Source organism: Anomalospiza imberbis, chromosome 9 (genome assembly GCF_031753505.1).
Source record: "Anomalospiza imberbis isolate Cuckoo-Finch-1a 21T00152 chromosome 9, ASM3175350v1, whole genome shotgun sequence".
In the NCBI taxonomy this organism is placed as follows: domain Eukaryota; kingdom Metazoa; phylum Chordata; class Aves; order Passeriformes; family Viduidae; genus Anomalospiza; species Anomalospiza imberbis.
In genome coordinates, this window is record NC_089689.1 from 2,621,613 (window position 1) to 2,645,142 (window position 23,530).

The window sequence follows — 23,530 nt, forward strand, 5'->3', positions numbered from 1 at the left end:
CCAAGAGTAAAAGCCACAAAGCCAGTGGCTTCTTCAAAATAAGCCAGTGTACACTGGTCAAGGTGGCGTGCAGAGCCCAGGACCCTCTGCAGGGGAGACATCCTACACCAAGATACTTATGGCTTATCACAGAATCACAGAATGGTTGGGATTGGAAGGGATCTTAAATACCATCTTGTTCCAAGCCTCTGCTGTGGGGAGGGAGACCTTCCACTACCCCATCTAACCTAGCACTTCCAGGCATGGGTCATCCACAGCTTCTCTGGGCAACCTGTTCCTGTGCTGCATCATCCTCAGACTAAAGAATTTATTCCCAAAATCCAATCCAACCCTGCTGTCTGTCAGTTTGAAGCCATCGTCACTTGTCCTATCAATTACAGCCCCCTGCCAGAAGTCCTCCAGTTCTTTTTCCAGGCCCCCTTCAGGTACTGAAATCTGGTGGTAGTGACTCCTCCTGGCAGGTGCCAACCAGATGATCAACAACAACACACCAAAAAACAACAAAGAAAAAAGCTTTCCTTATCTGCAACTTATTTTCATGGAATACATCTGGACATGTAAGTTCTCTAGAAGTGTGAACAAGCTGGGAGGAGCAAGAAACTGAGAGCAGTAGGAAAAAGTCAACATTTCAACAACTAGAAAGGGTCCAGCTCAAGAACTCACAACTCATGACACTCTAAAAAAATGCTCCTCAGGCACAGCAGGAACTTTATCAGCTCTTCACAGCACAAACATGATTTCCAGCTCCAATCGCTTTTCTAAGCCAAACCCACAGGAGAACTAAAATGAGAGTTTATCAGGCAGCCAAGCTCACCCTGGGGCTCCTTATCATCCCTCTGGTTGGGCTATTGGTGCAGGAGCTGGCTGTCATGCTATTTCCAGCAGTGCTCGCAGCAGAGAGGCACTATGGGACAAATGGGACTTGCAAGCACCTTCCAGTAGGGCTGAGGAACGTCTCAGACCTTGCTAAATTCACCTTGCTTCTCCCAGGATCTAAAAGGAAAATTGTGTCCGTATGGCAAGGCAATGGCCAAGCTCTGCTCTTCCCCTTGAGCAAGTCTTGGCTCCCCAGATCCCCTCTGCAAGGTCTGTAGAGCTCCAAGAGAGCCTTCTCATGTCACCTGGAGGCCCCTTTACGTTGCCCAGGGGATATGGAGGGGCTCCAGGCTGAGGCCAGCCCCAGAGCACAACTGTGACAGACCCTGGCAAGAGCAGCCACACACACACGTGCACAAAACACACGCACGCACTGTCCACCTTGCAAAGTTTCCCCTGGATTTTTGTTACCATGTCATCTATTAATTACCTAATTACATCTCCTAATTATGGGATTCCTCCAGTATTTATACTCATTACATAAATGGCGGCAATTACACTAATTAGGTTAATGATACAGGATAACAGTCTACAAATTGCTTTAAAGGGACACTCTCAAGGCACATAGGCCAAGGATGCTCCCTGGCAGGTCAGCTGGTGGAGGGCATGCAGACACGGCTCCTTCACGCCGTGGAGATGCTGCTGCTCCTGCTGCTGCCTCCTCACCTGGCCTCTACCCGAGTGCCAGCACGGGGTCTCACTCTGCCTGGACAGGGAGTGGCTGCAAAGAGAGCTGCCAGGGAGCTGAGGGATCCCAGAACCATAGGTCTGTGTTGGAAAGCGTCCTAAAGACCATCTAGTGCAACCCTCCGCTGTGGGCAGGGACACCTTCCACTGGACCAGGTTTCTCCAAGCCTGGCCTTGAACAGTTCCAGGGATGGGGCAGCCACAGCTTCTCTGGGAAAGCTGTGCCAGGGCCTCACCACCCTCAAAGTCAAGAATTCCTTCCTAATATCCAGTGCTTCACTGAAAACTGTGGTCCACTACTTAGGCATAACCACCTTTAGCTGGAAGCTTGAGGAAGGGTTGCAAATATCTCTTCTCTGGCTGTGTGGAGACCTGGGAAGACAAAGGCAGAGCACCCACATCCTTCCAGGCTCCCCTGCACCACTTCTGAATGCACCCCAAGTCCTTGAGCCCTGCTCAGCTGGATGCGACCCAGTTTCTTGCTTATAGGCCTTTCCAAAACGGGAGGTTTGCAGAGAGGAAATCCAGCTCCTCTGCTCCAGCGGGATCCCCTGGAGCTCTGGTGGCACTCTGCAAAGACAAGCATGTCCTTGGGGTGAAAGGCGAGCCGCGGGAGGCTGCGAGGAATCTATTTTGCTCAGCGCCCTACTTACCCAGATTTGCTGGAGCCTGAGCAGCTCCTGACAAGGTCCTTGCCCCTCTATCTCACCCAAAAGGATCCTAAAAGCAGAGCCAAGCTCCATTACCCTCCAGAGTGGCCCGGAGCACGGGAAGAAAACTTTCTCGCTTGGATTCAAACGCGGGCACTTCTCTGGTGGAACATGGGAGCCTTTTGCTGCACTTTGGAGCGTGATGAATGGCCCTTTGTCCTGCAGCCACTAGAGAAAGAGAACGTAATTGCCCAAACTGGAATTTGGCCAGGATGCAATTTTATGCTGAATGAATTTCCCCCCCCCCCCCAACCCCCGCTTCCGTAAAGTGTTTGCAAATCCCCCTTTAGAGATAAAATCCCAGAATAAAACCCAGTGCTTGCTTCGAAATTGGCCCAATTCCATTCTAAGTCAAGTGAACAAGTCCATTTTGCACCTTTAAGGCCATGGAGAGCTCTACACAGAGTGCAAGAGATTTCACCATTGGCGAGGCTGAGGAATGCTGATTTCTGCTACTGAACTGCTGCCTTAGCCCTAAACTATATCCCTGTGTCAGCTGCCCAAAGACACGTGTAACCAGGTCCATTTCCTGAAAGATATACAGCTGCGTCCAGCTTTATAGCCTGCTCCAGCAGGACATGGCTGGCACTTCCAGAGGAGCAGGCTGACCGGGCTCCGCTCTGACAGGCGGGGTCTATGGCTCCGGCGGGAGCCTTGCAGGAGCGTATATCGATTGTAAATAACGTCTCAATATCCTATAGTAGCTCATAAATCAAAAAGGGGTTGAAATACCTTTTCTCTGAGGGACTTTTTTCTTTTTTTTTCTTTTGAAGGAGTCTATTTCTTGTTTAGTTGTTTTCTTTTTGGAGCTGCCGTGCCAACCTTTTAACCCAGGTGCCAGGTGTGAATGGGTGCTGGCAGGCCCTGCTTGGCTTTCCCCAGGGAAGAAGCAGCTCTGCAGTGAGTCCAGTCCCCATGGGACATCTGTCACATCTCTTGCCCCATCCCGTGGCCCAGCTGATGCTCCTTGTGTGCCTTGGTGGGCAAGAGAAGCCCCACAGCAGCCACGTCTCCTGAGGTCACAGCGGTTGGCTTGGGAAGAGTCTCCTACCAAGCAGCACTGGGCACACTCACTGTGGAGTTGAGCATCTTGTAGGGGCTTCAGGACACTGAGATCCTCCCTGCTGGGTACAGACCAACACCATCTTCAGCCTCTGTGCTGCATATTTGACTGATACCAACCCAGAAAAGAAAAACTTTCAGTCAGTGAAGACATCAGTTTTCTCCTCAGAGGCTGCAAGAGATCCCACCAAAAGCCTAACCATCCTCACAAACCTCCCCTTTCCTCCTTTTGGGAATAAAATCCAACCCTACATGTGCCTCCAAACCTCATGTGCTGGCACAGCGATGTAGCAAGAGGAGTGACCTCAGGGTTTTGTCCTGCTGGATGTGCCACTGCCATCGGTGTCATCAAGACAGGACAAGGGACAGATGCACCCTGCACCTGTCACCTCCTCAGCAGCCATGACTTGCAGAGCCATTTGGAAGGGCTCAGGGCAGAGACACCTTTTGTTTGTCACATCTCTATAGGGCTCTGTCACAGTTCCTCAAATTGCTGCAGAAATCTGGGGGGGGGGAAATGTGAAGAAAAAGCCTTCTCTGGATGTCATTTAGGGACATTGAGCAGAGGAAATGGAATACCTGGCAGAAGGACAGAAAAAAACCCCAATGATTTGCTGTCTAGAAAGTCTTCTAAAACAATCCAAGCTGAGCTCTTGTATGATGCCATGTGGCACTTGGGGACACCTCCAGTCCCTCTCCCAGCATCTCTTTTGTGCCACCAGCATCCTGCAGGGATGGGGACGGGCCACCCTGAGGGCCACAGGCAGCAGGACACAGGCTACTGCTCCTTCTCCAGCACTGCCTTGGTAGGACCAGGGTAATATTGATTTCTACAAGTCCAAGAAGTATTTGAGCTTGACTGGCAATAAAATCTAGCCCAGGGAAAGGTGTGACGGGATCTCTTGGGACTGAAACGAGAGCTACAATCTTTAAAGAAGCCAAGAGGGAATAAAAGGGAAGGAAGGGTGGGAGGGGAAGAGCATTTACCTGCACAAAAGCAAGAACGTTGAAAATAACCCACTCGGCTCCACTTTGAACAGGAGACTTTGGAGAAGGGGGTGGGAGGCAAGGTGGGAAATTAGCAGGAGCTTAAGAAAATATATATGCAAAAATTAAAAAAATAAAATAAAACTGTATCAGCATTGACTAATAATTTCCGGGCTCTGCGCAGATGTCATTAATGACCCTTTTTATTCATGCAGGAGTTCCCAAAGAGGAGCATAATGTTCCATTAGTAATAATTGAGAAAGTCTCCTGTCGGGATTATGTCAAAACCTAGAGATGCTGCTGCTGCCAAAACATTTTGGTGACAAACGTGTGAAGCGTTTGACAGAAGGTGCCACAGCAGGTTGAGGCGGCTTCAGGAGGGGAATCCTAGGAGGAGAGAAGAGGTGGGAGACAGCAGCAGGGTGGGAGCTGAGCCCCAAATCAGGGAACACGGCTCAAGGGAGAAGCCCAGCTCCCAGAACAGCTTTGGGGTCATGGTGGCCCCTCGGAGATGCTGCTGAGGACTGGTCAGGATTTCAGCTGACCCATCTCCTTCCCCACCCACAGGTTTTGCAACACATCTGTAACATCAAAGCCTGCCATGGCTCAGTGCTGCTGGACCCTTTTGTCCAGGGATAGCCGTGTCCCCAGCCACAGGGGACAGGCAAGGGTGTTGTGACACCCTGAATGTTTCTTGCTGCTTATCACAGCCCAGCAAGAGCTGGGAACCACTCCAGCCACTGGCACAAAGGACAAACCTGGGACAAATCTGCCGAGCAGCTCACCCACTGCTTCCCATTTGAAGAGGAGGGAGAAGATTCTGTGTGACACAAGCGTAGTTTCCTCCCTCACTCTTCAATCCACGGCAAAGCAAAATTAAAAAGTAAAATTTATGCAAATAGGAAAATACACTTCTTCTACCAAATCTTTCCCATTTATAACAGGGATATCTTTTTTTCACCCAGCAGATGCAGAGCCCTGCATGACCACAGCTGGTGTCTGAGCACCAGCATTACCCTGCTGCTGCACAGGCACCATTGTAAAACACAGGGAGAGTGAGAGGTTTTTTTCAGTCCTTTTCTGAGAAAGAAAAGTTAGTGCCTTGCAAGAGCCAAAATAACACATTCCCTCCTCTTGCCAAGCCCCTCCTGGGGCTGGAGCATCACCCACCCTACGCACAGCTCTTCCACACCAGGAACCATCTCTACACAGGTCGGCTCCACAACATCCTCAGGCTTGACAGACACAAGTTATGGGGTTTGGGAAGGGGCCAAGCTTAGGAACAGAGCATCAGCAAGGTGTGGGAAGGAGTCCACAGGCACAGGAGGGGAGTGGGGAGAAGCTGGTCAGAAGGGCAATGCAGGGAGAGCTGGGAAAGCCACCCTGGCTCCCCATGCCCAGCCAGAGAGGGTTTGTCCCCCTTTAGCAGGTGCTCCTGCCATGGGGAAGCACCCATGGCTCAAGCAACATGACCCACACATTCCCAGCTTGAGGCACAAATCCAGGCATGTCACTTTGCCCAGCTAGCACCCACTGCCAGAGGGGTGTAAAAAGGGAATTAAATTCAAGCACTGTCCGGCTGCAGCAATGCAGCTGGGGAAGCCCAAGCCAGAGCACCTCAAAGTCGGCATTACACAGAGCCAAAGGCAGAAAAAGAGTTTGTCACCACCGTATTATTTGCCCTTTTAGAGCAGAGAGATATTTGGAGCCAAGACATTGGTTCAGGCAGCATGTAAAGCCATGAAATTTAGATTTGGATCCAGAGCTGGAGTCTAAAAGCCATCCCAGTTTGCAGGAGCTGGTTCAGGCATGTTTCTCATCCCCAGACCACAGCAGAAGGGCCTCTCCTCCCTGGGGCAGGAGCAGAGCAGCTGGTACTCTTCAGCCCAGCTAACAGCCGAGGTCTGGCCACCGCAGCCGAGGGCTGCTCCAGATTTGTTTTCTAGCGGTTTGTTCATTGAGAGGCTGCCAAAGTGTTAGCAAAGAGAAATGCACACTGGCCAGATCCTCCCCAACCCAGCCCTGCCTTGCACCAAAAAAAAATCTGCTGCAAGCTGGAGCGAAGACCCTGCCCAAGGAGAGCCCCGCGCTCGGCGCTCTGCTCCAACCAACTCCTTGGAGTACAGAGCCAGGGTAGATCCCAAACGGCTCCAGTTAGGACAACCCCCTTAGGGACAAGCCCCCAAACAGCAGAGAGCCTGGTGTAGCTGCCTGAGCAGTGCCATCTCCCCTGACACCTGTGGGAAAGCCGCTGCTCCAGCGGGGTGTCCGTGCAGAGCGGGAGGCAGTGGTGCCATGGAAAAGAGCATGAAGGCTGATCGCTGTAATTGAGCCCACCAGGGGAATTTCGGTCTGTGGGAACGCACAGAGCAGCCCAGCCTGCAGGAACGGGGGTGGAGAATATCCGAGCTGTGCCTTTGGAGGGCTAATGATGATGGGTTTTTGCTAGGACTCAAGCTGGCATGGATGAGAGCTCCCGCAGAGCGTGGAGTCAGCCAAATTAAGCGCCGGTCGTCCCTTGGAGAAATCCAGTCTAGAAGAGTTAGTCACAGGATGCTGCCAGCCTGGGTGCTGGCTGTGAGGAGAAGGAAGGCAAGGAACTCCGTGTCCTTGCTGCATTCCTGATGAGGGTTCAGCTAACCCTGCTGTTTAGGTGGCAAGAAAGCCAGCAGTGATGGCAAAGTGCTTCAGATATGGGTGAGATGATGCTCAGGGGGTCTCTCCTCCTGTCACGGAGCCACAGGGCAGGGCTCGTGTGGATTTACAGTGGGAAGAGGGAAAATACATCGCCCTGCATGTACAAGCACAAATATGGATGTCCATAGCTAGAGAACTTTCATCACAGTCAATGCCTGCTTTACCATTTGGCCCCTTTTTTTGGGTTCTGCCAGGCTTATAAATTTCCTTCCCTGTGTATGTACGTAAGCTTACTCCAACATATGGTCAGCTATGTGCTGGCCATTTTCTAACCATCTTGTAAAGGATTTTAAATCCTGAGCAAATGTGAGATGGGGGTCTCATCTCAGAAGTGTGGAAGACAAGCATGGCTGCACTGCTTTCCTGCCTAACTTGGAAAATTATTGCTAAATGGTTTAATATGACTGGAAATAAGTTTGTACTAAACTGATTCCTTGTAGCCAAATCCGGAGAGAAGAAACACAAGGAACACATTGCTGGTACTTGTGGTTAATTGCTGCCTTTTCTTTTGGGTCTACTTGGTTTGAAATATTAAATGCAGAAGAAAACATCTATTTTTTCCTTCATAGTCTGTCAGTAGAGGAAGTGAAATATGGGTGATTCCCCCCCACCTTTTTTTTAATAAACAAGGAGTATAAACTGTTTTATAGTAACTAGATGAAATTACACAGTATTGTAAAACATGGAGAAAAGCATGGATCTGTGTGTGGCAGTATTTCTCCTACCTTTCTCCCTGGCTGTACATGATGACTCCACATAACTCAGCTTTGCAGAGTTGTCAGGGAAGTGACATCTCTGAGCCCAGACACTCTTTGCTCTGTCCTGCCACCTCCAGGGCCACAGACCACCAACCACAGTGGGGGACAAGCATTTTTATGGGAGTTCTGGGGTTCAACATCCCTTCCTTAACACCTCAACAACTCTGGGGAGATTTAGACCAGCAGTCACAGATTTATTTCACATCCTGCAGTGGCCCACGGTCAGCTTTTGCCCTTCAGAGAAGCTCTGGTCCAGCCCATGCTGTCACATCATCTCTTGGAGGAGGATAACAGATCAGGGAAACACACCCAAATTTTCTCTTCAGGACCAGCAAACTTAAGAACTGATTCTTTTCCCTAAAGGACCAAAGCTCTGCCCCCAACACCAACCGTTCTGCTCCAGCTTGCTGAGCCTCAGCTCTGCACTGCAAAGTGCTCTCTGGCAGATCTCCTGCCCCTGGCAAACTCCAAGTCTTCCACAAAGGCAGGGAATTTTTGATTTCACAGCTACAGCATTTCTCCCTTTGACCCTGAACTTACTCTAAGGACGTGCCAATATTTCAGAATCAAAATGTCTTTTATAGCATTTTATGCCCATTCTGATGGCGGCTCTGAAACTTTGGCTTTGCTGAGTAGAAGCATTTTCCAAACTTTTATATGGGGTTAAAATCCAACATTTTCTATCACAGCCTAGCAAACACCTGCACTAACAGAGATCACAGGAGCACCTGAGGTGGAAAATTCAGTGTATTCCACATGAGTCTGTTAAATTTTGACTGAACAGGGTCAGCAGAATGTGCAAATGACTTTGCTTTCCCCACCAAGGCACCGTGCCCGTTTCCTTTATGAGCAGAAATACAGAAGCACTTTCCCAACGCAAAAAGGCAGATTTTCATCACAAGACACAAATTTTCATTCAGAGCCGAGCACATCCAGCCCTTTGCACAGCCCCTGGCACCCACCCTGATACCATTTCTGGTGGCACCAGAGCATCCTGTTGCTCCAGATGAAAATGTAAGGGGCTTGTGATTTTTCTGTATTGTATAGAAAATTGTTCTATATTATATATAAAATATTATATAAAAACGCATGTTATATTTATACATATTATATATAAGATATGTATATTAATAATATACATATATAAAATATGTATCATATACATATATAAATAGACACATATTAATATATATGCATATATTAACACATCATATAAAATAGACACTATTTTATAATATAAAATATATAATATATAATATATATATTTATAAATATATACTATTAATATATATATTTCTTTTCTATATTATATTTATAAAAAATAAAAGAGAGGATTTAATCTGAAAGTTTCACCGTCTGGAAGTCTCGGCTGCTCCTGCGGTCAGTGCCCAGTGCGCAGGGCTGACCCATGGGATTCTGGAGCAGGATGTGGAGCAACGCTGCCGCAGCATCGCCCGTAGAGGGAGCTTCCTCGGGGAGCCGGGCAGGGCTGACACCTTTTCATCAAAACTGTTGAGCTTTAAAAAAAAAAAAATAAAAAAAAAAAAAAAAAATCCCAGACAATATAAAGTATTGATTTTAAAGTTCTTGTGGTTTGGGGGTTGGTTTGAGTTGTTTTTTTTCTGTTTTTTTTTTTTTTTTTTTTTTTTTTTCTTCTGCCACTCATAGCAAAACAAGCAGTTCTGGGTTAAACCTATTGAAAATGGATGTTTTGTGAGATGGGGGGAAAGGAACGGGGAAAGAAATGCCTTGCCTAGCACTGGGTGTTTGCAATTGGTTTTCAGTTGTATTGAATCGAACGAATGGTCACCTTTCCATTTCATTTTGTTATAACAAAGTGGGGAAGATCACAGATATTTTAGCAAAAATACGATTCTGCAGTCTGTGAGCCAGCGCTCACATGCTGAACAGCTTTTCAGACCTACTGGATACCACTGTGAGTTTGAAATGTGAAGCCCCAAGGCTGTTTTTCTACACATCTTTAGTTTAATTTCTTTACAAACAGGCTCCCAGGCTCCAGTTACTTCCCTGTGATTTCCCCCCCTTCCCTTTGGGCACAGCCACAGGATTCCCACAGCTTCCAAGCCGGTGGAGGAATGTCCTTTTAATTCACTCTGTGGCCAGCCCCGTTAGCATCCCAGGGAATGATTACCTCGGGGAACACTTGGATCTCAGGGTTTGGCAGCCAGCTGCCAAGGCAGCCGGCACTGGCCCCGTGTCCCGGCCGGCACCGGAGCTCCGGGAAGAGGGAAGGCATTTCCTCGCTCAGGTGCCCGGGCAGCACAATTAGGCAGGGGGAATTACAGATTATCCCTGGTTTATGGCTCCCTGGTAGAGGGGAGGGGGAGAAGCACAATAAAAACCACGATCAGATCGTTTGTTCTGCTGTTCAAACTTCTGGACAAGGCGAGAGATAAGCACAGCTCCACCCCCCAGCTGCATTTGATCTGTTGGGCTTTGAAATTAAATATTCTCCCTGCAATAGCTGTGTTCTGGTGGAAACTGCTCCTCCAGGCTGTCCCACAATGTGGGGTTTGGGGCTTGCTCAGCACATTAGGAATGAAAAGCCTGAGAAGTGGCTGAGACCCCACTGGTTCCAGGTGCAGCATGAGCAAGGGATGGTCTCACACCAGGTCCTTTCCTCCCTGCAAGGAGAGACCCTTGTTTGCTTGGGCAAGGGGACTGGAAAACACCAGGGGAGCAGGCCAAGGCTGTGCAGGAGATCCGTGACCCAGCAGGGACACAGCCCAGATGCCAACACAGCCCATCACAGAGCTGTCCTTCCACCTCAGTAACCGGTTGCCTCCTGCTGCTTCTTCTTCTGCTTCTGCCTCTTCTGCTTCTGCATTCTCTCCCTCCAAAATGCTCCTGGGCTGTCAAAGTTTCACAAAGGGGACGTTCACTCCCAGATCTGGATTTCTACTGCAGTGTCTCCATCAGTTCTGGTGGATCTGCACTTGACAAGGGCACAGTGGGAAAGGGGAGAATTCCATCCCTTAACCTTGTACCACATCTGTTTGAGAAAATGTCAGCGCTCTCTCTGGCCCAGGCTTCTGCAGCTCTGGTATAGGCACAACCTGCTGAACATTTCTTAATGCCCTGCATGTTTTTCACCTTTTTTCCGCAGTGGGACACTGAAGTGGGACACTTGAGCCATTTTGCTTGTCCTGTTTGCTGGCTGACCATGTCCATTCCCACCTGCTCTTCTCTCCCTACAGAATTCCCTTTCTCTGTCAGCCAGCCTCCCCTCTATGTATTTTAGTCCATCATCTGATTCTGCTCACCTACATGGAAGCATCACTTGTTCACCTGCTAGACCAAACTTCCCACTAAGCTTATGTCTAAAAGCCCCAAAGCATCACTGCTCCGGTCATACCTTTGGTTTTTTTCTTCCCAGAGCCTTTTTCCCATTTATTTGAGTTATTTTGCCTGTTAGTCTGGTTCTCCAGCTCAGCTAGGCTTGTGTCAGCTGGAAACAACTGCAGCCCCATTCCACCATCCTGGGTCATTAAAACATGGAGCATCAGCAGATACCAGAGCATTAAAACATGGAGCATTTAAAACATGGAGCATCAGCAGATACCAGAGCATTAAAACATGGAGCATTTAAAACATGGAGCATTTAAAACATGGAGCATCAGCAGATACCAGAGCATTAAAACATGGAGCATTTAAAACATGGAGCATCAGCAGATACCAGAGCATTAAAACATGGAGCATTTAAAACATGGAGCATCAGCAGATACCAGAGTTGCCCTCTGCACACTTGTTCAACAAATCCTTTCAGTGCAAGTCCAAGTTTGAATTTCTGGCCACTTTTTCAGCCTCTAGAACCTCATGAAGATGAGAAAGTTATGAGGCCACCCTGCCAGCAACACCTGGCAAACCCAGGATGCTCAGCTTCTGCTGTTTGCCTTCTTTCCTGAGACCTGCTACTCAGAATCACAGAATGGTTTGTGTCAGAAGGGACATGAAAGATCACCTCATTCCAAACCCCTGCCATGGACAGGGACACCTTCCACTATCCCAGGTTGCTCAGAGCCCTGTCCAGACTGGCCTTGAACACTTCCAGGGATGGAGCAGCCACAGCTTCTCAGGACAAAGTCAAGGAGAGCCTACTGGGCTGACAATTCCCCTTGAAGCCACATGTGTTACCTGCTGTCATAGCCTTGTTTTCTCCTAGGTTTTTACAAGTTTCATTACAGGCCCCAGTACTTTTCTAGGAACTGCAGTTAGACTGAAATCTTCATAACCATCCCTTCCCTACTTCTCTCCCTTTTTAAAAATAAGTGTATTTTCCCTTAGTACTTAATTAGCATCACAGCCGACCTTCTTAGGGGAAAACAAATGTGATGCTGCATTTTTGGCATCGTCTGCTGAGTGCTCTCCCTGTCCCTAAATACCAAACCAACACCTCTGTGGTCCTCCAGCAACTGCTGAGGTACTGCTAGAGCAGCCTCTCGTTACACTTGATGTCCCCTGCTAATTGCATCTCACCATGTGCCTTGGCTTCTCTGATCTTGTCTCTACATGTGCATGCTGCTCTTCTGTACTTGATCTTCATGGCCTGACCTACTTTTCATCTCCCCCAGGTTTCTGTCTCAGATCTGAGCTCTTTTCCTGTGCTCCCTTTCTTCTGCAACACTGTGGCCTGAACTGTGCCTGCAAGAAGGTGTGACAGGCTCTCCTCTCATTTACAGCTTTTCCCCCCTCAAAATCAGCTTCCCTGGGGGCCTTACCTGGGCATGGTCAGCCAGTGCTGGAGTCCAGGAACTTCTACACGGTCCTCCTTCCTTCCTCCTGACCCTCTGCACCAGTTCAGTCATTTCCCAGCAACTCTAACAGGGCACCTTCCACATCCCTAGCCAGCTTCTACTGCAGGTGTAGCCATCAGAAAAAGGCTCCTCCCTGTTCTCCCCACCTTGGAGATGGGTCACCCACACACCTCCAAGATTCTTCTTTCCCCAGGAGCAGATATCACACAATAACCCAATGATGCCACCAACTGCTCACTGAAGCCTCCTTTACCCAGTAAAGTTCTTGACACTCACCAGTGTTTCCCTTTTAACCATCAGCTGGAGACCTCCAGGAACTCTAATCCCACCATTTCCAGTCCCCCCACACAAACACCTGCACCCTTGACATGGAAAACACCCCTTACCCCGATGCCCCTTGCCTGCCTTCCCTGCCCCACCCTCTTCCCTTCAGCCCCATGATTCCACAACTTCTCCCCTAATTGAATCCCGTGGCTTTGTTGCAATCCCAAGCCCCCAGCTGCCCCCCAGCCCTTTCCCATTCATCTTCCATTCAGCTCCTGGGCCCAACAGCCTCCTCTGCTCTTTCTTGGCCCTCCTTTGATCTCGCTTTGAATAGGAGAGGTCAAGCTACACGACCACGGTTCCTTTTTTCCGTTCCCCACAGCCCGTGGCTCCGCTGGGGACGCCCGGCACGCCGGCCGGGGCTTCCAGCAGCGGGTCAGGGCTCGTGCTCCCCAGCGGGGCTGCCTCTGTGGGGGAGCACCCAGCCCCAGCCCCACCGGCCCTAATGGGGCCCCGACACTCGGCGCTTTCTCTCCGCCTCAGCAGCGCGGTTCAAAGCCCATTGAAGGCCGGAGAAAGGCTCCCATGAGCTTCAGCAGGCTCCCAGCCGGGGTCCTGAACCCCAAAGGATGGCATTTTCTCCACTGAGGCTGCAGAATCGAGTCAGTAAATTGTCCTCAGCACTCAGGTGCCTGCTGGGTCCTCTAAAGCATCTCCAAGCTGGGAGTTCTGCTCTGCTCTTTTGCTCCACAAAAGAAATCCTTGCTAACCCCGCTGACATCCACCAGGGCAGTGTCTCAGCCAAGAGGCAGGAAAGAGGGAAAGGAGAATTACCTTGGTTTAAATCCTCTCAGCTGCTCACACCAAAAAGATTCCGAGACAGGATCCTGATAGCACTCGGAGCTGAATCCCCTGCCTGAAGTGTATGAGGTTTAATTACTGCAGCTTTGTTAAATCAGCTCAGCTAAGCCCCTGTGTAATTGCTTTCTTCTGGGCCCAGCAGCAGTTTATTTGAGGACATCTCAGGCTGATTTTCAGACTACTTGAAGCTGCTCCTGTGCTGTTGATGTCCCCTCGTTTCAATCACACCCACCTCTTGAGAAAGCACCTTGAAAGAGGTCAGGCCTTTGCTCTGGTTTGTTATGGGACAAGAAAAAATGCTTATTTTTTGCTTTAAACACATGAAGCTCAGTGGCACCCAGTGCTGCTGGTGTGCCCTGGAGAGCCCGTGGTACCATCCACCCCAGGGAGGATGCGTAATGCATCCCAAAAAAGTGAAATGTCACCTGCTGACGTGACCAGGGCTCTTGGCCATGCACCGTGGAGCCCACAAGGAGCCACATCCCCAGTCCCGTTGTGCTTCCCACCGCCCTCGTCTGGTTGGAGAGATACTCAGGACACGTGGCACCCCGGGGATCCTTCCCTGCATCCCTCCATCCCTGCATCCCTGCATCCCGCTGGTTGCCACGGTTACGGGCGAACCGGTGCGTGTGGCAGGGTGGGAGGGGGCGGCGGACAGGACCTGTGGTGCCGGGGCTGTCAAGGAAATGTTTTTTTGGGGGGGAGGGAGGAGCGTCCCTCGCTCCTCGGCAGCCCCGCAGAGCCGACCCGCTGCCGGTGCCTTGGAAATTTGCACGGAGCTGACAAGATGACAAGGTGCAAATACGCCAGGCTGCTCGGGAGTAATTTTTACGGCAGCTCTGCCTTGTGCACGTTTTTATTGCAAAGAGGGTAATCGGGCCTCTTCATTATTGAAAACATATTTACTACCCCTCGGCCGCTCTCTCCCATTTTTGCCAGCCCCTTCCTTCCCCCCTTAAGTACCCTGTCCTCCACGAGATATGATCTCATAAATTTACAGTGTACTTGCTGTCTGCAAAGTGGATGTTCAGTTTCATTTTTATTGGACTTTATGATACAGGCGGATTGCATTTTATTTGCTGCACCGCTACCAGAAGGCCTGGAACAGTCGGGAAGTGCTGGTTGCAACAGGGATTTGGCCTGGGAAAAGGGCTGAGGGCTGGGCTCTGCAGAGCATGGACGAGCTGCCAGCGTGGGATATACTGTCTGCAGGCAGAAAGGCTGCAGGAGAAGGCAGTCATAGAATTACAGGATGGTTTGGGTTGCAGGGAACCTTTAAAGGTCATCTAGTCCAACCCCCCTGCCACGGGCAGGGACACCTTCAGCTGGATCTGGCAGTGCTTTGGCAGGGGGCTGCCTTCCTCTTGTGCTGCAGGAAATGCTGCTCCTTCCACCCCGTGGTCCTCCCAGCTCCTGCTGAGAGGAGCTGGAATCGATGCAGGAGCGTGTCTCTCCCAGCAGTCAGCGTGATTGACAAGGGACGCACAGCAGGAGCACAGCAGCAGCTTCTTGTCACTCACCACCCTTTTTGTGGCTGGCATCCTTTCCAAAAAGGCCTTTCCCAAGGTTTTCTCAGGCTAGACAGGCTAAACCAAACCCACCTGTCCAGCACTGCCCTTAGTGTGACACTAATGGGCCTAAACAAAATTGCCTGAAGCCACGGGGAGCAGCAGAGATGTGGATGACACCAGGGAGGTTGGAATCTATGGCAACACCTCCTGCAGCCAGTGCCACGCTCCAGACTCACCCCGCTGCCACTGTGAGCGGAGCACAACCTCATCCCCTCCTCTTCAAACCCCTTGAATTAATCCTATTTGCTGCCTGGCACTCAGGCAAAACCTCCCTGCCACCGAGGGGGCCCTGGCTGGATCCTGCCCCACGGGCAGGGGCAGAGGGAAGCTCCTGCTCCCACAGGGATCGGCTCTGGACCAGCTGCCAGGCCAGCCCTGCTGTCAGGGCTGCTGTGATCAATCCCTGGTTCATTATTAAAACTCTGACTTGCTGGTGCACAGGGAATTTGTTATCACTCAGTGAGCCACGGGCCCTCTCAGCATCGGGTGGGTGGGCTGGCACCACTTCTCTCCACAGAGCCACCTCCTTCTCCAGGGAAAAGGGCTCTGCAGCCCCTTCAGCAGCTGCCCAGCAGCATTAGGAGCCCAACTCACTTTGTATCCACCTCATCTCAGTGCAGCACAGGAGAAATAATCAACCAGTGTCATTTCAATCTGAAAAAAGGGAAAAATATTGGGTTTTTTTTTCTTTTCCAAGGTAACAGTGAGAGGCCAAGCAAAGCACCGCAAAGCAACATGAATGATTTAGCACCCAACGATTTTGCCAGGGAAACGCTAAAGACGGAGTCTAATCCTTTCGTCTAACCCTGGTCCTTCTAAAAGCTTTAAGCTAGGAGTTGACTCAGCATGTCAGTGCCAAAAAGATCCATTGACCTCGAGTTCAGTGCTGAGAAATTGAGAAATGTTCTTTTTAATGTCTATTCAATAAATACAGCATCACCCTCTCCGTGGGCTAAGCAATCCACTTCAAATCCATTACGGCACGTTCTCACAGACTGACAAGTTGTCCTGAGACAATAGTGGCTGCCAGATGAGGTTAACCCTTGCTGAGGGGGTGTAAATCTTTGTAGCCACAAGCCTTTTGCTCTCAGAAGTCCTTGAGAAGAGGGGAGGGGGTATCTGAATTGATGAGGAGCGGCTGCTGCGGGAGCTCCATGCTGGACCAAGGTGATCTGCATCAGTAAAAAATATGCCCAGTCAACACAGCAGCCATTGGTGGGGAGGAGTGGAGTGCTGCTGCCCTCTGCTCCCTGCTGGACTGCTGATGTTCCCAGGCATTCGTGATCCCAGTTCTGTCTGGTCATCACAGCCCATGGCACTGGCAGCCGGACCAGAGCTGCTGAACCATCCTGGGAGGCACCAACCGTGGTGCTGCCATCACTTGTGCTGCTCCACCAACAGCCAAAAGGGACCCCTGGAGCTCACAGTGCCTGGGGAGGGTCGGAGCTGGCTTGGAGACCTTTGGCACAGGCACACTGAGTGTGAGCTCCATGCTGGACACTCCCTGGGCTCTGTGGCCGTGGTCTGGGCAGCACTAACCTGGATGGATTAAATGGGAAACGGCCTTAAGTTATGCCAGGGTAGGTTTAGACTGGGTATTAGGATCAAGTTCTTCACTGAAAGGCTGATCAAGCAGTGGAACAGGCTACCCAGGGAAGTGGTGGATTCACCATCCCTGGAAGTGATCAAAAAATGCATAGGTGTGGTGTTTAGGGCCATGGTTTAGTGGTGGGCCTGGCAGCATTAGGTTATTGGTTGGACTTGATGATTTTAGAGGTCTTTTCCAACCTAAATTATTCTACAAAATACAGAGAGAGAGAGAGAGAGAGAGGAGAATAACAGCACAATTCCCAAAGCAGCTCAGCCCACCTAGGTCCATCCACTCCTGGCAGTGGGCTCCCAAAAAAATGTTCCTTAACAGAGTGGCCTTACCAGGGACAGCCTGGGTCTGGCAGCAGCACAGACCCCTGCACAAAATGCTGGACCTGCAGCCTGGGCTTTCTGTCCAAGAGCACATCCAAGGAGTGACAGCAGTGTGACACCACTTTACCCAGCACCACCACACATCTGGAGCCCTGTCCAAGGGCAGCAAATGCAGGGATGTATTTTTCCCTGGCTCCTGGTGCCCCAGCTGGTGCAAAGACCAGAGGGGAGTCCCTACAGCCAGGCAGACCTTTGTTCTGACGGAAAGTCCTGGACTCTGCAGCTTCCAGCAGCAAGTCATTAATGAAAATTATCACCTTAGTAATGGTAATAATGCAATAATTCCAAAAGGTAAAGCTATGGGAGCACAGTCAATCTGCAGGAAATTGGATCAGAGGCAGCAGGGGAGCCCTATGTCTCTGGGTTTATATTCAGTTACAGGTATTTTACGGTGCCCCCTTCATCCTGCCGTCTGGTTTCAAGCTCTTGAGCCAAAGCTCAGCAACTCACAGCCAGGCTGGAGGCTGTGGCAGTTTTGGGGGATGATTTTGGGATGCTGCAGCAGCCCCCCAGCCTTTGCAGTCTCCTCCAGCATGCCAGGGTGGAGGAGGTCGCATGAGCAGGTGTTTGAGGATCTCTGCTGACTCAAGGATGCCATCCTGCACCGTGTTTATCTGGGTCACATTTACAAGTTCTCTTTTTGGTTTTGGAGGCTGGGAGTTTCTATTTTTTTCCCTCTCTCCTGTGCTTGGATGTGACAACTGAAGGCAGCTTTGCTGAGAGCTGCAGCAGGCAGAGGGCTGGGCCGTGGGTTGTGCTGGTTAATTACTGCTTGCTGGTTAACTGGATCATCTTTACCTTCCATCAGACTGCAAAACCTTCTGTGCAGCATCCCTTGCTTGTAGAGTCTCTAAAGATACAGAATTGTCAGAAATCAGCAGAAGGCTTTTATTTATGGGAATAAAGTTTATATATAAACTGCACCCAAAGTCTGCATAGGCACAAATCAACACCTGGATTTTATTCCAATGTCCATGACATTATTCCAATGCTAACACAACCATTTCCCTCATGATGTTTTAAATTATTCCAGTGTCATGATTTCTTGGGGAAGAGTAGGCACACTCAAGGCTTTTGTACTGATGGGGCTGGTAACGGTAGGAGCGTCATCCCACTGATGAGGGACTTTTGGGGCAGTTGAATGCTTAGACAATGTTGGCAAGGATTTCCATACTAGTAAATTCTGCTCAGCCCTCTTCTCCAGCACTACTTTGGAAGGAAAACTGGTATTTACAGGTATTTTATGGTAAAATACCTGTAAAAACATACTTCCTATGCTTGAGGGAGTATGCCTACTTCTTCCACAGGTATAGCCTTAAATACTCTCAAAGAGCCAAAGCCCCTCAAAGAGGGCAGAGCACACAGTGCTTGAATGCTGTCCCAGCAGCATCACTCCTGTCCACAACCACCATTAGGAATTGCTCCAGGAATTACTCCCATATCACATCCTCATTGGTCTAATCTGGTTGGATGCACTGGCCCTGACTTCTTCTGCTGCTCCAGGCACTCACACAGGGGAGTCCTGCCCAAAAAAACACACAAGCACCATTTAGGGAAGACGCAGCTGCTTTGAGGTTGGCTTTGAGACTGATCTCAAATCTCTCTGAAAGGCACCTAAAAATCCTGAGGGCAAAGACCACCATCACTGAGACGGTGGCACCAGAAACGCTGCTGGCTGAAGGACCAGCACTGAGCAGTGATATTTCAGTCCTTCCCTTTCTCTCTCCTGCCACAACAGCTAAACGGGCCATATGGTGGATATGCTAACACAACCATTTCCCTCCTAATGTTTTAAATTCTCCATGTGCACAACAATGCACCATATGTACACCAACAGTGAGGGTCCCCTAGACTTCAGGAGAGCCTGGGTGCTGTCATGCCAGCACAGCCCTGCAGCAGTCAGAGCAGCACGGGAAAAGCCACGTGCAAGGGCAGCATGAGCTGGCATTCAGGAGCCCCGGTCAGGGTTCAGTGCTGGGTGTGCACTCACAGGTGACATCTGCTTAGGGTGGAAGGCTTGTTTGACCACACTCCCAGCCTCACCATGGAAAGAGACCTCCAGGGGAGACTCCTTGGAAGGCAGGAAGCCTTCAGCTCACTCCTGGCTGAATTTCAGTGGGAGAGATAAATCAGGGTACTGCACACTGCCCGTTCATTTGAAGGCAGGTTGTCACCCTGTCACCAAAACTCCCTGCTCACGTCACCCACAACAGCCAGGATTTTGGTGCTCCCTAAACCCCACATGGCCCATTGCCCACCTTCTGCTGAGGACAGACAGGATGTCTTTTTCCCACCCAGGGACAGAAGACAATGCCACAGTGGGAAATCTGGTGAGGAACTGTCTCCACGATGGTTGAAAAGGGCTGGGATGGCAGTGCCCAGCACATCCATCTCTGCTGCCACCCTGACCCACACACCCCACAGCAGCTGGCTGGCCATGGGGCTCCTTTTCAGGACCCAGACTTCAGGAGGCTCCTCCAAGACATCTGCTGACAGTGCTAATTGCAGGTCGGGCTGGCAGCGGCCTGCTGCACCGCAAGGATTTCTTGATTGCTTTTTTGGGGAGGGACAGGAGCTTTCCTTCTCCCTTTGTCTCCCTGGTGAAGAATGTGCTCTCGGGCTGAAGTCCTGACAATCCAAGCTGCTGAAATGAATCCTCTTCAGTCTATTTACTTGATATTTACCAAAGTCTGCGATCAACAAGAAAACACATCTCAGCAGCTCACTTGGCAAGAGAACGAATTGAGGCAGCACTGCAGCTGTCATATTTATTTCAGTGGCAAAGCAGGTCAGGAAAATTGATAAAATTAATCATACAAACTAGCAAACACTGGGAGTGAAGGAGAGGGAGAACGAAGGGGAGAGAATGAGAGTGAAGGAGTGTTTGCAGCACCAGGTTGCACCTGCTTTTATTTCTTTTAATGGATTTTTTTTTTTTATGCGATGCCACAGATAAAATTGGTGCAAGGTACAGTATTTTATAAGTAGGTTTGGGGAGGGGTGCTGAGATTACTACAAGCAGATGCCTATTACACCAGGGCTGAGCCCTAGCCACGGGGTTTGCAAGGAAATGGGAATTCAAGGACAGAAGTGATTTTTCACACAGTCCCCGCAGACCAGGAGGGGAGGTCCTTGAAAGCAGAACCTAGAGGTGCTCTGACTGGGCTGAGGCGTGGGCCAGGGCTCCAGGTGGCTCCTCAAGGTGCTCCCAAGGTTGTCCTTGGTGTCATGTCCCTGTCACCTCTGACAGCTGATGATGAGCCCAGGCTTGTGGCAGCTGCAGAAACATTTCCCTACTCCCAGCTTTGCTCTCTCCTGCAAGTGAGCAGCTCTGGGGACGGCTCACCAAACACATCCCTGCTGTTTTCTGGGCCTAGATCTTGGGAAGCAGGGATGAGGCACAGATCCAGCATGTCCCTGTGCTCCCTAGGCATCAATATCTGTTTTTCTGTGCCCACCTTGCTGGGTTAAGCACCTTTACCATGAGGATTAACCCCGAGTTTGTTCTCAGAGTAACTTGTGGGTCCGCCCGAAGAAAGAAACTTGCAGAAGACAAGACCTCTTTGTTATGGGCTCCTCTTTGGGCAGGCACATGCCTCATTTCAAGGAAGGGGTAGGCAAGACAAAAAGAGTCCACTGACTCCAGGGAAACCTTTGAGGAAGGTTTCAAGCATCGACGTTCAAGCATCAAGTGACCACCTCCCCCCATTTCATTAAAACAAAATGTTTTTAGACCAAGATTTAGATTTCAAAACTTACCATTTCAGAACAAAAAGTGCATGAGTGCATTTCTAGGATGCTACCAAATGACATTTTGTTATTTCTGCTCTTTAGTTTTCTGTCATAAAAATAGTGTTCACAAAACTCAACCCAAATTCAAAAATAACATTAGTCCCTCTGAATTTTTTTTTCTTTTCTCTTCACTTTTCTTTTTTCTCCTCACTTTTCTCATTGTCCCTCTCACAGACTAAAGATTCATTGAAAAATGTCTCTGGTCTAATTTTGAGTCCTTTTCCCCCAGCTTTCCATTCTCCTCTCCCACACCTCTCCAGGCCCTCACTGCACATCCCTGTTCCTACCGTGAATTACTGTTCTCATTGCTCCAAGCACATTAAAAGTGAAGCTAATTAACCAGCAGAACAATTTTCCTAACGACGTGGTAGATTCTCCATCACTTGCAGCCTTCAAGTCAAGCCTGAACGTCTCTCTGACAGAGCTTTAGCAGGGTGGGGGAATTTGGGGGCAAGGGTCTGGGACCCACGGGGGGCTGCAGGACACACAAAGTCACCTTAGAGATTTTGGACACTAAACCAGGAAGTCCCATGTGCCCCTGGGGAGGAGGGCATCCATCAACTCCAGTTTCTCATTTGCTGCCTCACACCTGTGCCTTCACCAGGGCTGGGACTGCTGAGGGTGACAACGGTGACAGCGGGGGTCTCTGCTGAGCCCTGGCTGAGGAGGGATGGTGAATCCAGGCAGAAGGTGACAAACCAGCCAGAAGCCACCATAAACACCGAGGCTGCCGTGGAAATGGCGAGAGCTAACGAGCATCTTAGGACAGAAATCCCTCTATAAGATCTTGCTGACAAGCGCTATTAAATATTCATTCTATAGACTGTGGAGACATCATTACACACATACGTTCAGGCTCTCCGCGCTCCCGGCTCTGGCATTTGTTTTCTGCAGCTCCAATGAGCTGAGGGCACCTGGGGGTGGGGCTGGAGCCAACCCCCCCCCCAGCACAGCTGGGATCCTTAGGGGCAGGCACAGCTTCCAAGCATAAACCTGTCCTGGAAGCCCTGATGCTACGGATAAGAGAGAGGCAAGAGGGTTTTGGAAGATGCTGGCGTTTAGTGAGCGTTGTCTTCCCTGTGGAAGAGCAGCAGCAGGGGTTGGAGGGACAACCATGCCCTGGGAAATCCTGGAAGCCCTTATGCTACGCATAAGAGAGAGGCAAGAGGGTTTTGGAAGATGCTGGCGTTTAGTGAGCGTTGTCTTCCCTGTGGAAGAGCAGCAGCAGGAGTTGGAGGGACAACCATGCCCTGGGAAGTCACTCTGATACCCAGGAGCCACAGTCCCACCAGTGACATCCCCCCAGATATTCCCCATGGATGTGAGGGAGCCTTTCCTCCAGCCCCTGCCCTTCATGCACAGGCCCAGGCAGCACTCCTTACCCCACAAACCCCGAAAAAGCTCTGTCCAGCCAGTCACTCCCACCAGGAGCCGAGGGTGGGTCCTATGGATACCCCGGGAGATGCCACAGCCCTGCTGCCACCGGCCACCTGGGCAGTGTCACCAGGCCGATGCCACTGCCACACATCTCCTTCCCTGCTCAGAGCCACCTCTCCTGCTCCTTGGGAAAGCCCGCGTGCTCTCCCTGCCCGAATCCAGCTCTGCCCATGGGAGACAGAGTTGCACACATGCCTCTGTGAGTATATATACATACATCGATTTTTAATTTTTTTTTTTTTTTTGCACACGTTTCTAGTGACGATACCCTTCCCCCCCCCCCCAACAATCCATCCATAAATGTCACTGAAAATCCCGTTCTCCTTTTGTTAAACCTGAAAAATGTGTATAAATGTAAATAACAAATGACTGATACAGGGAGAGGAACCAGAGCGTCTGCTGGCGTCACCCTCCCTCCCTCTCTCCCTCCCTCACGCTCTTTCCTCCTCGTGTAATTTGCATTAATAAAGAGGCTGTTCCTTGTCGGAATGTGTTTCATCCGGTTTAAAATCCCAGGGCGATCCACCAGGAACAGCTCTGGGAGAATCCGACTGTCAGAGCCGACAAGACAAATGAATCCCGGTGTCAGGAGCGTGTGGTTCAACGATGACAGATTGAGAAGAACTGTCCCCCTCTCGACAGGCGGGCTTCATTTTCAAATTAATAAATCTGAATAAAATATTTTCCCTTTCATTACGAGCCGAGCCCGGATGACAGTTCCCGTGACAGGAGGGAGTCGCAGTGTTGATGAGGAGACTTTGCATGAATTCCACCTGGGCTTCTTCAGCTTTATTTTTACCTGCAATTTCATCCCTGTTTACTTCTCTCTCCCCATCCCTCCTCCCCTTGCCCTCTCTCTCATGCTCCCCCTTCCCTCCCTCCCTCCTCCTCTTCCTTCACCCACTCCCAGCCCCTCTCTCCCTTGCCCACGGTCCCGTGGTGATTTGGGAGGTGTCACTCCTACAGCAGCTGTGTCACACCTCGAACGCGCAGGAGATCACCAAGGTCTCACATTCTCCCTGCGTGAGAGCTGTGTCATCTCCACACCTGCACGGGGTGCCTCGATCCCG

General features: G+C 50.2%; 1 long non-coding RNA gene across 1 annotated transcript; it reads right to left on the reverse strand.

Moving 5' to 3' along the window:
- Window positions 1–1,999: 1,999 nt before the first annotated feature.
- On the reverse strand, window positions 2,000–2,505 carry LOC137478955 (uncharacterized). The gene is made up of 2 exons (XR_011001895.1): window positions 2,217–2,505; window positions 2,000–2,133 (listed from the first exon to the last, which is right to left on the reverse strand). It is a non-coding gene; the product is annotated as an uncharacterized lncRNA (long non-coding RNA).
- Window positions 2,506–23,530: the final 21,025 nt, after the last annotated feature.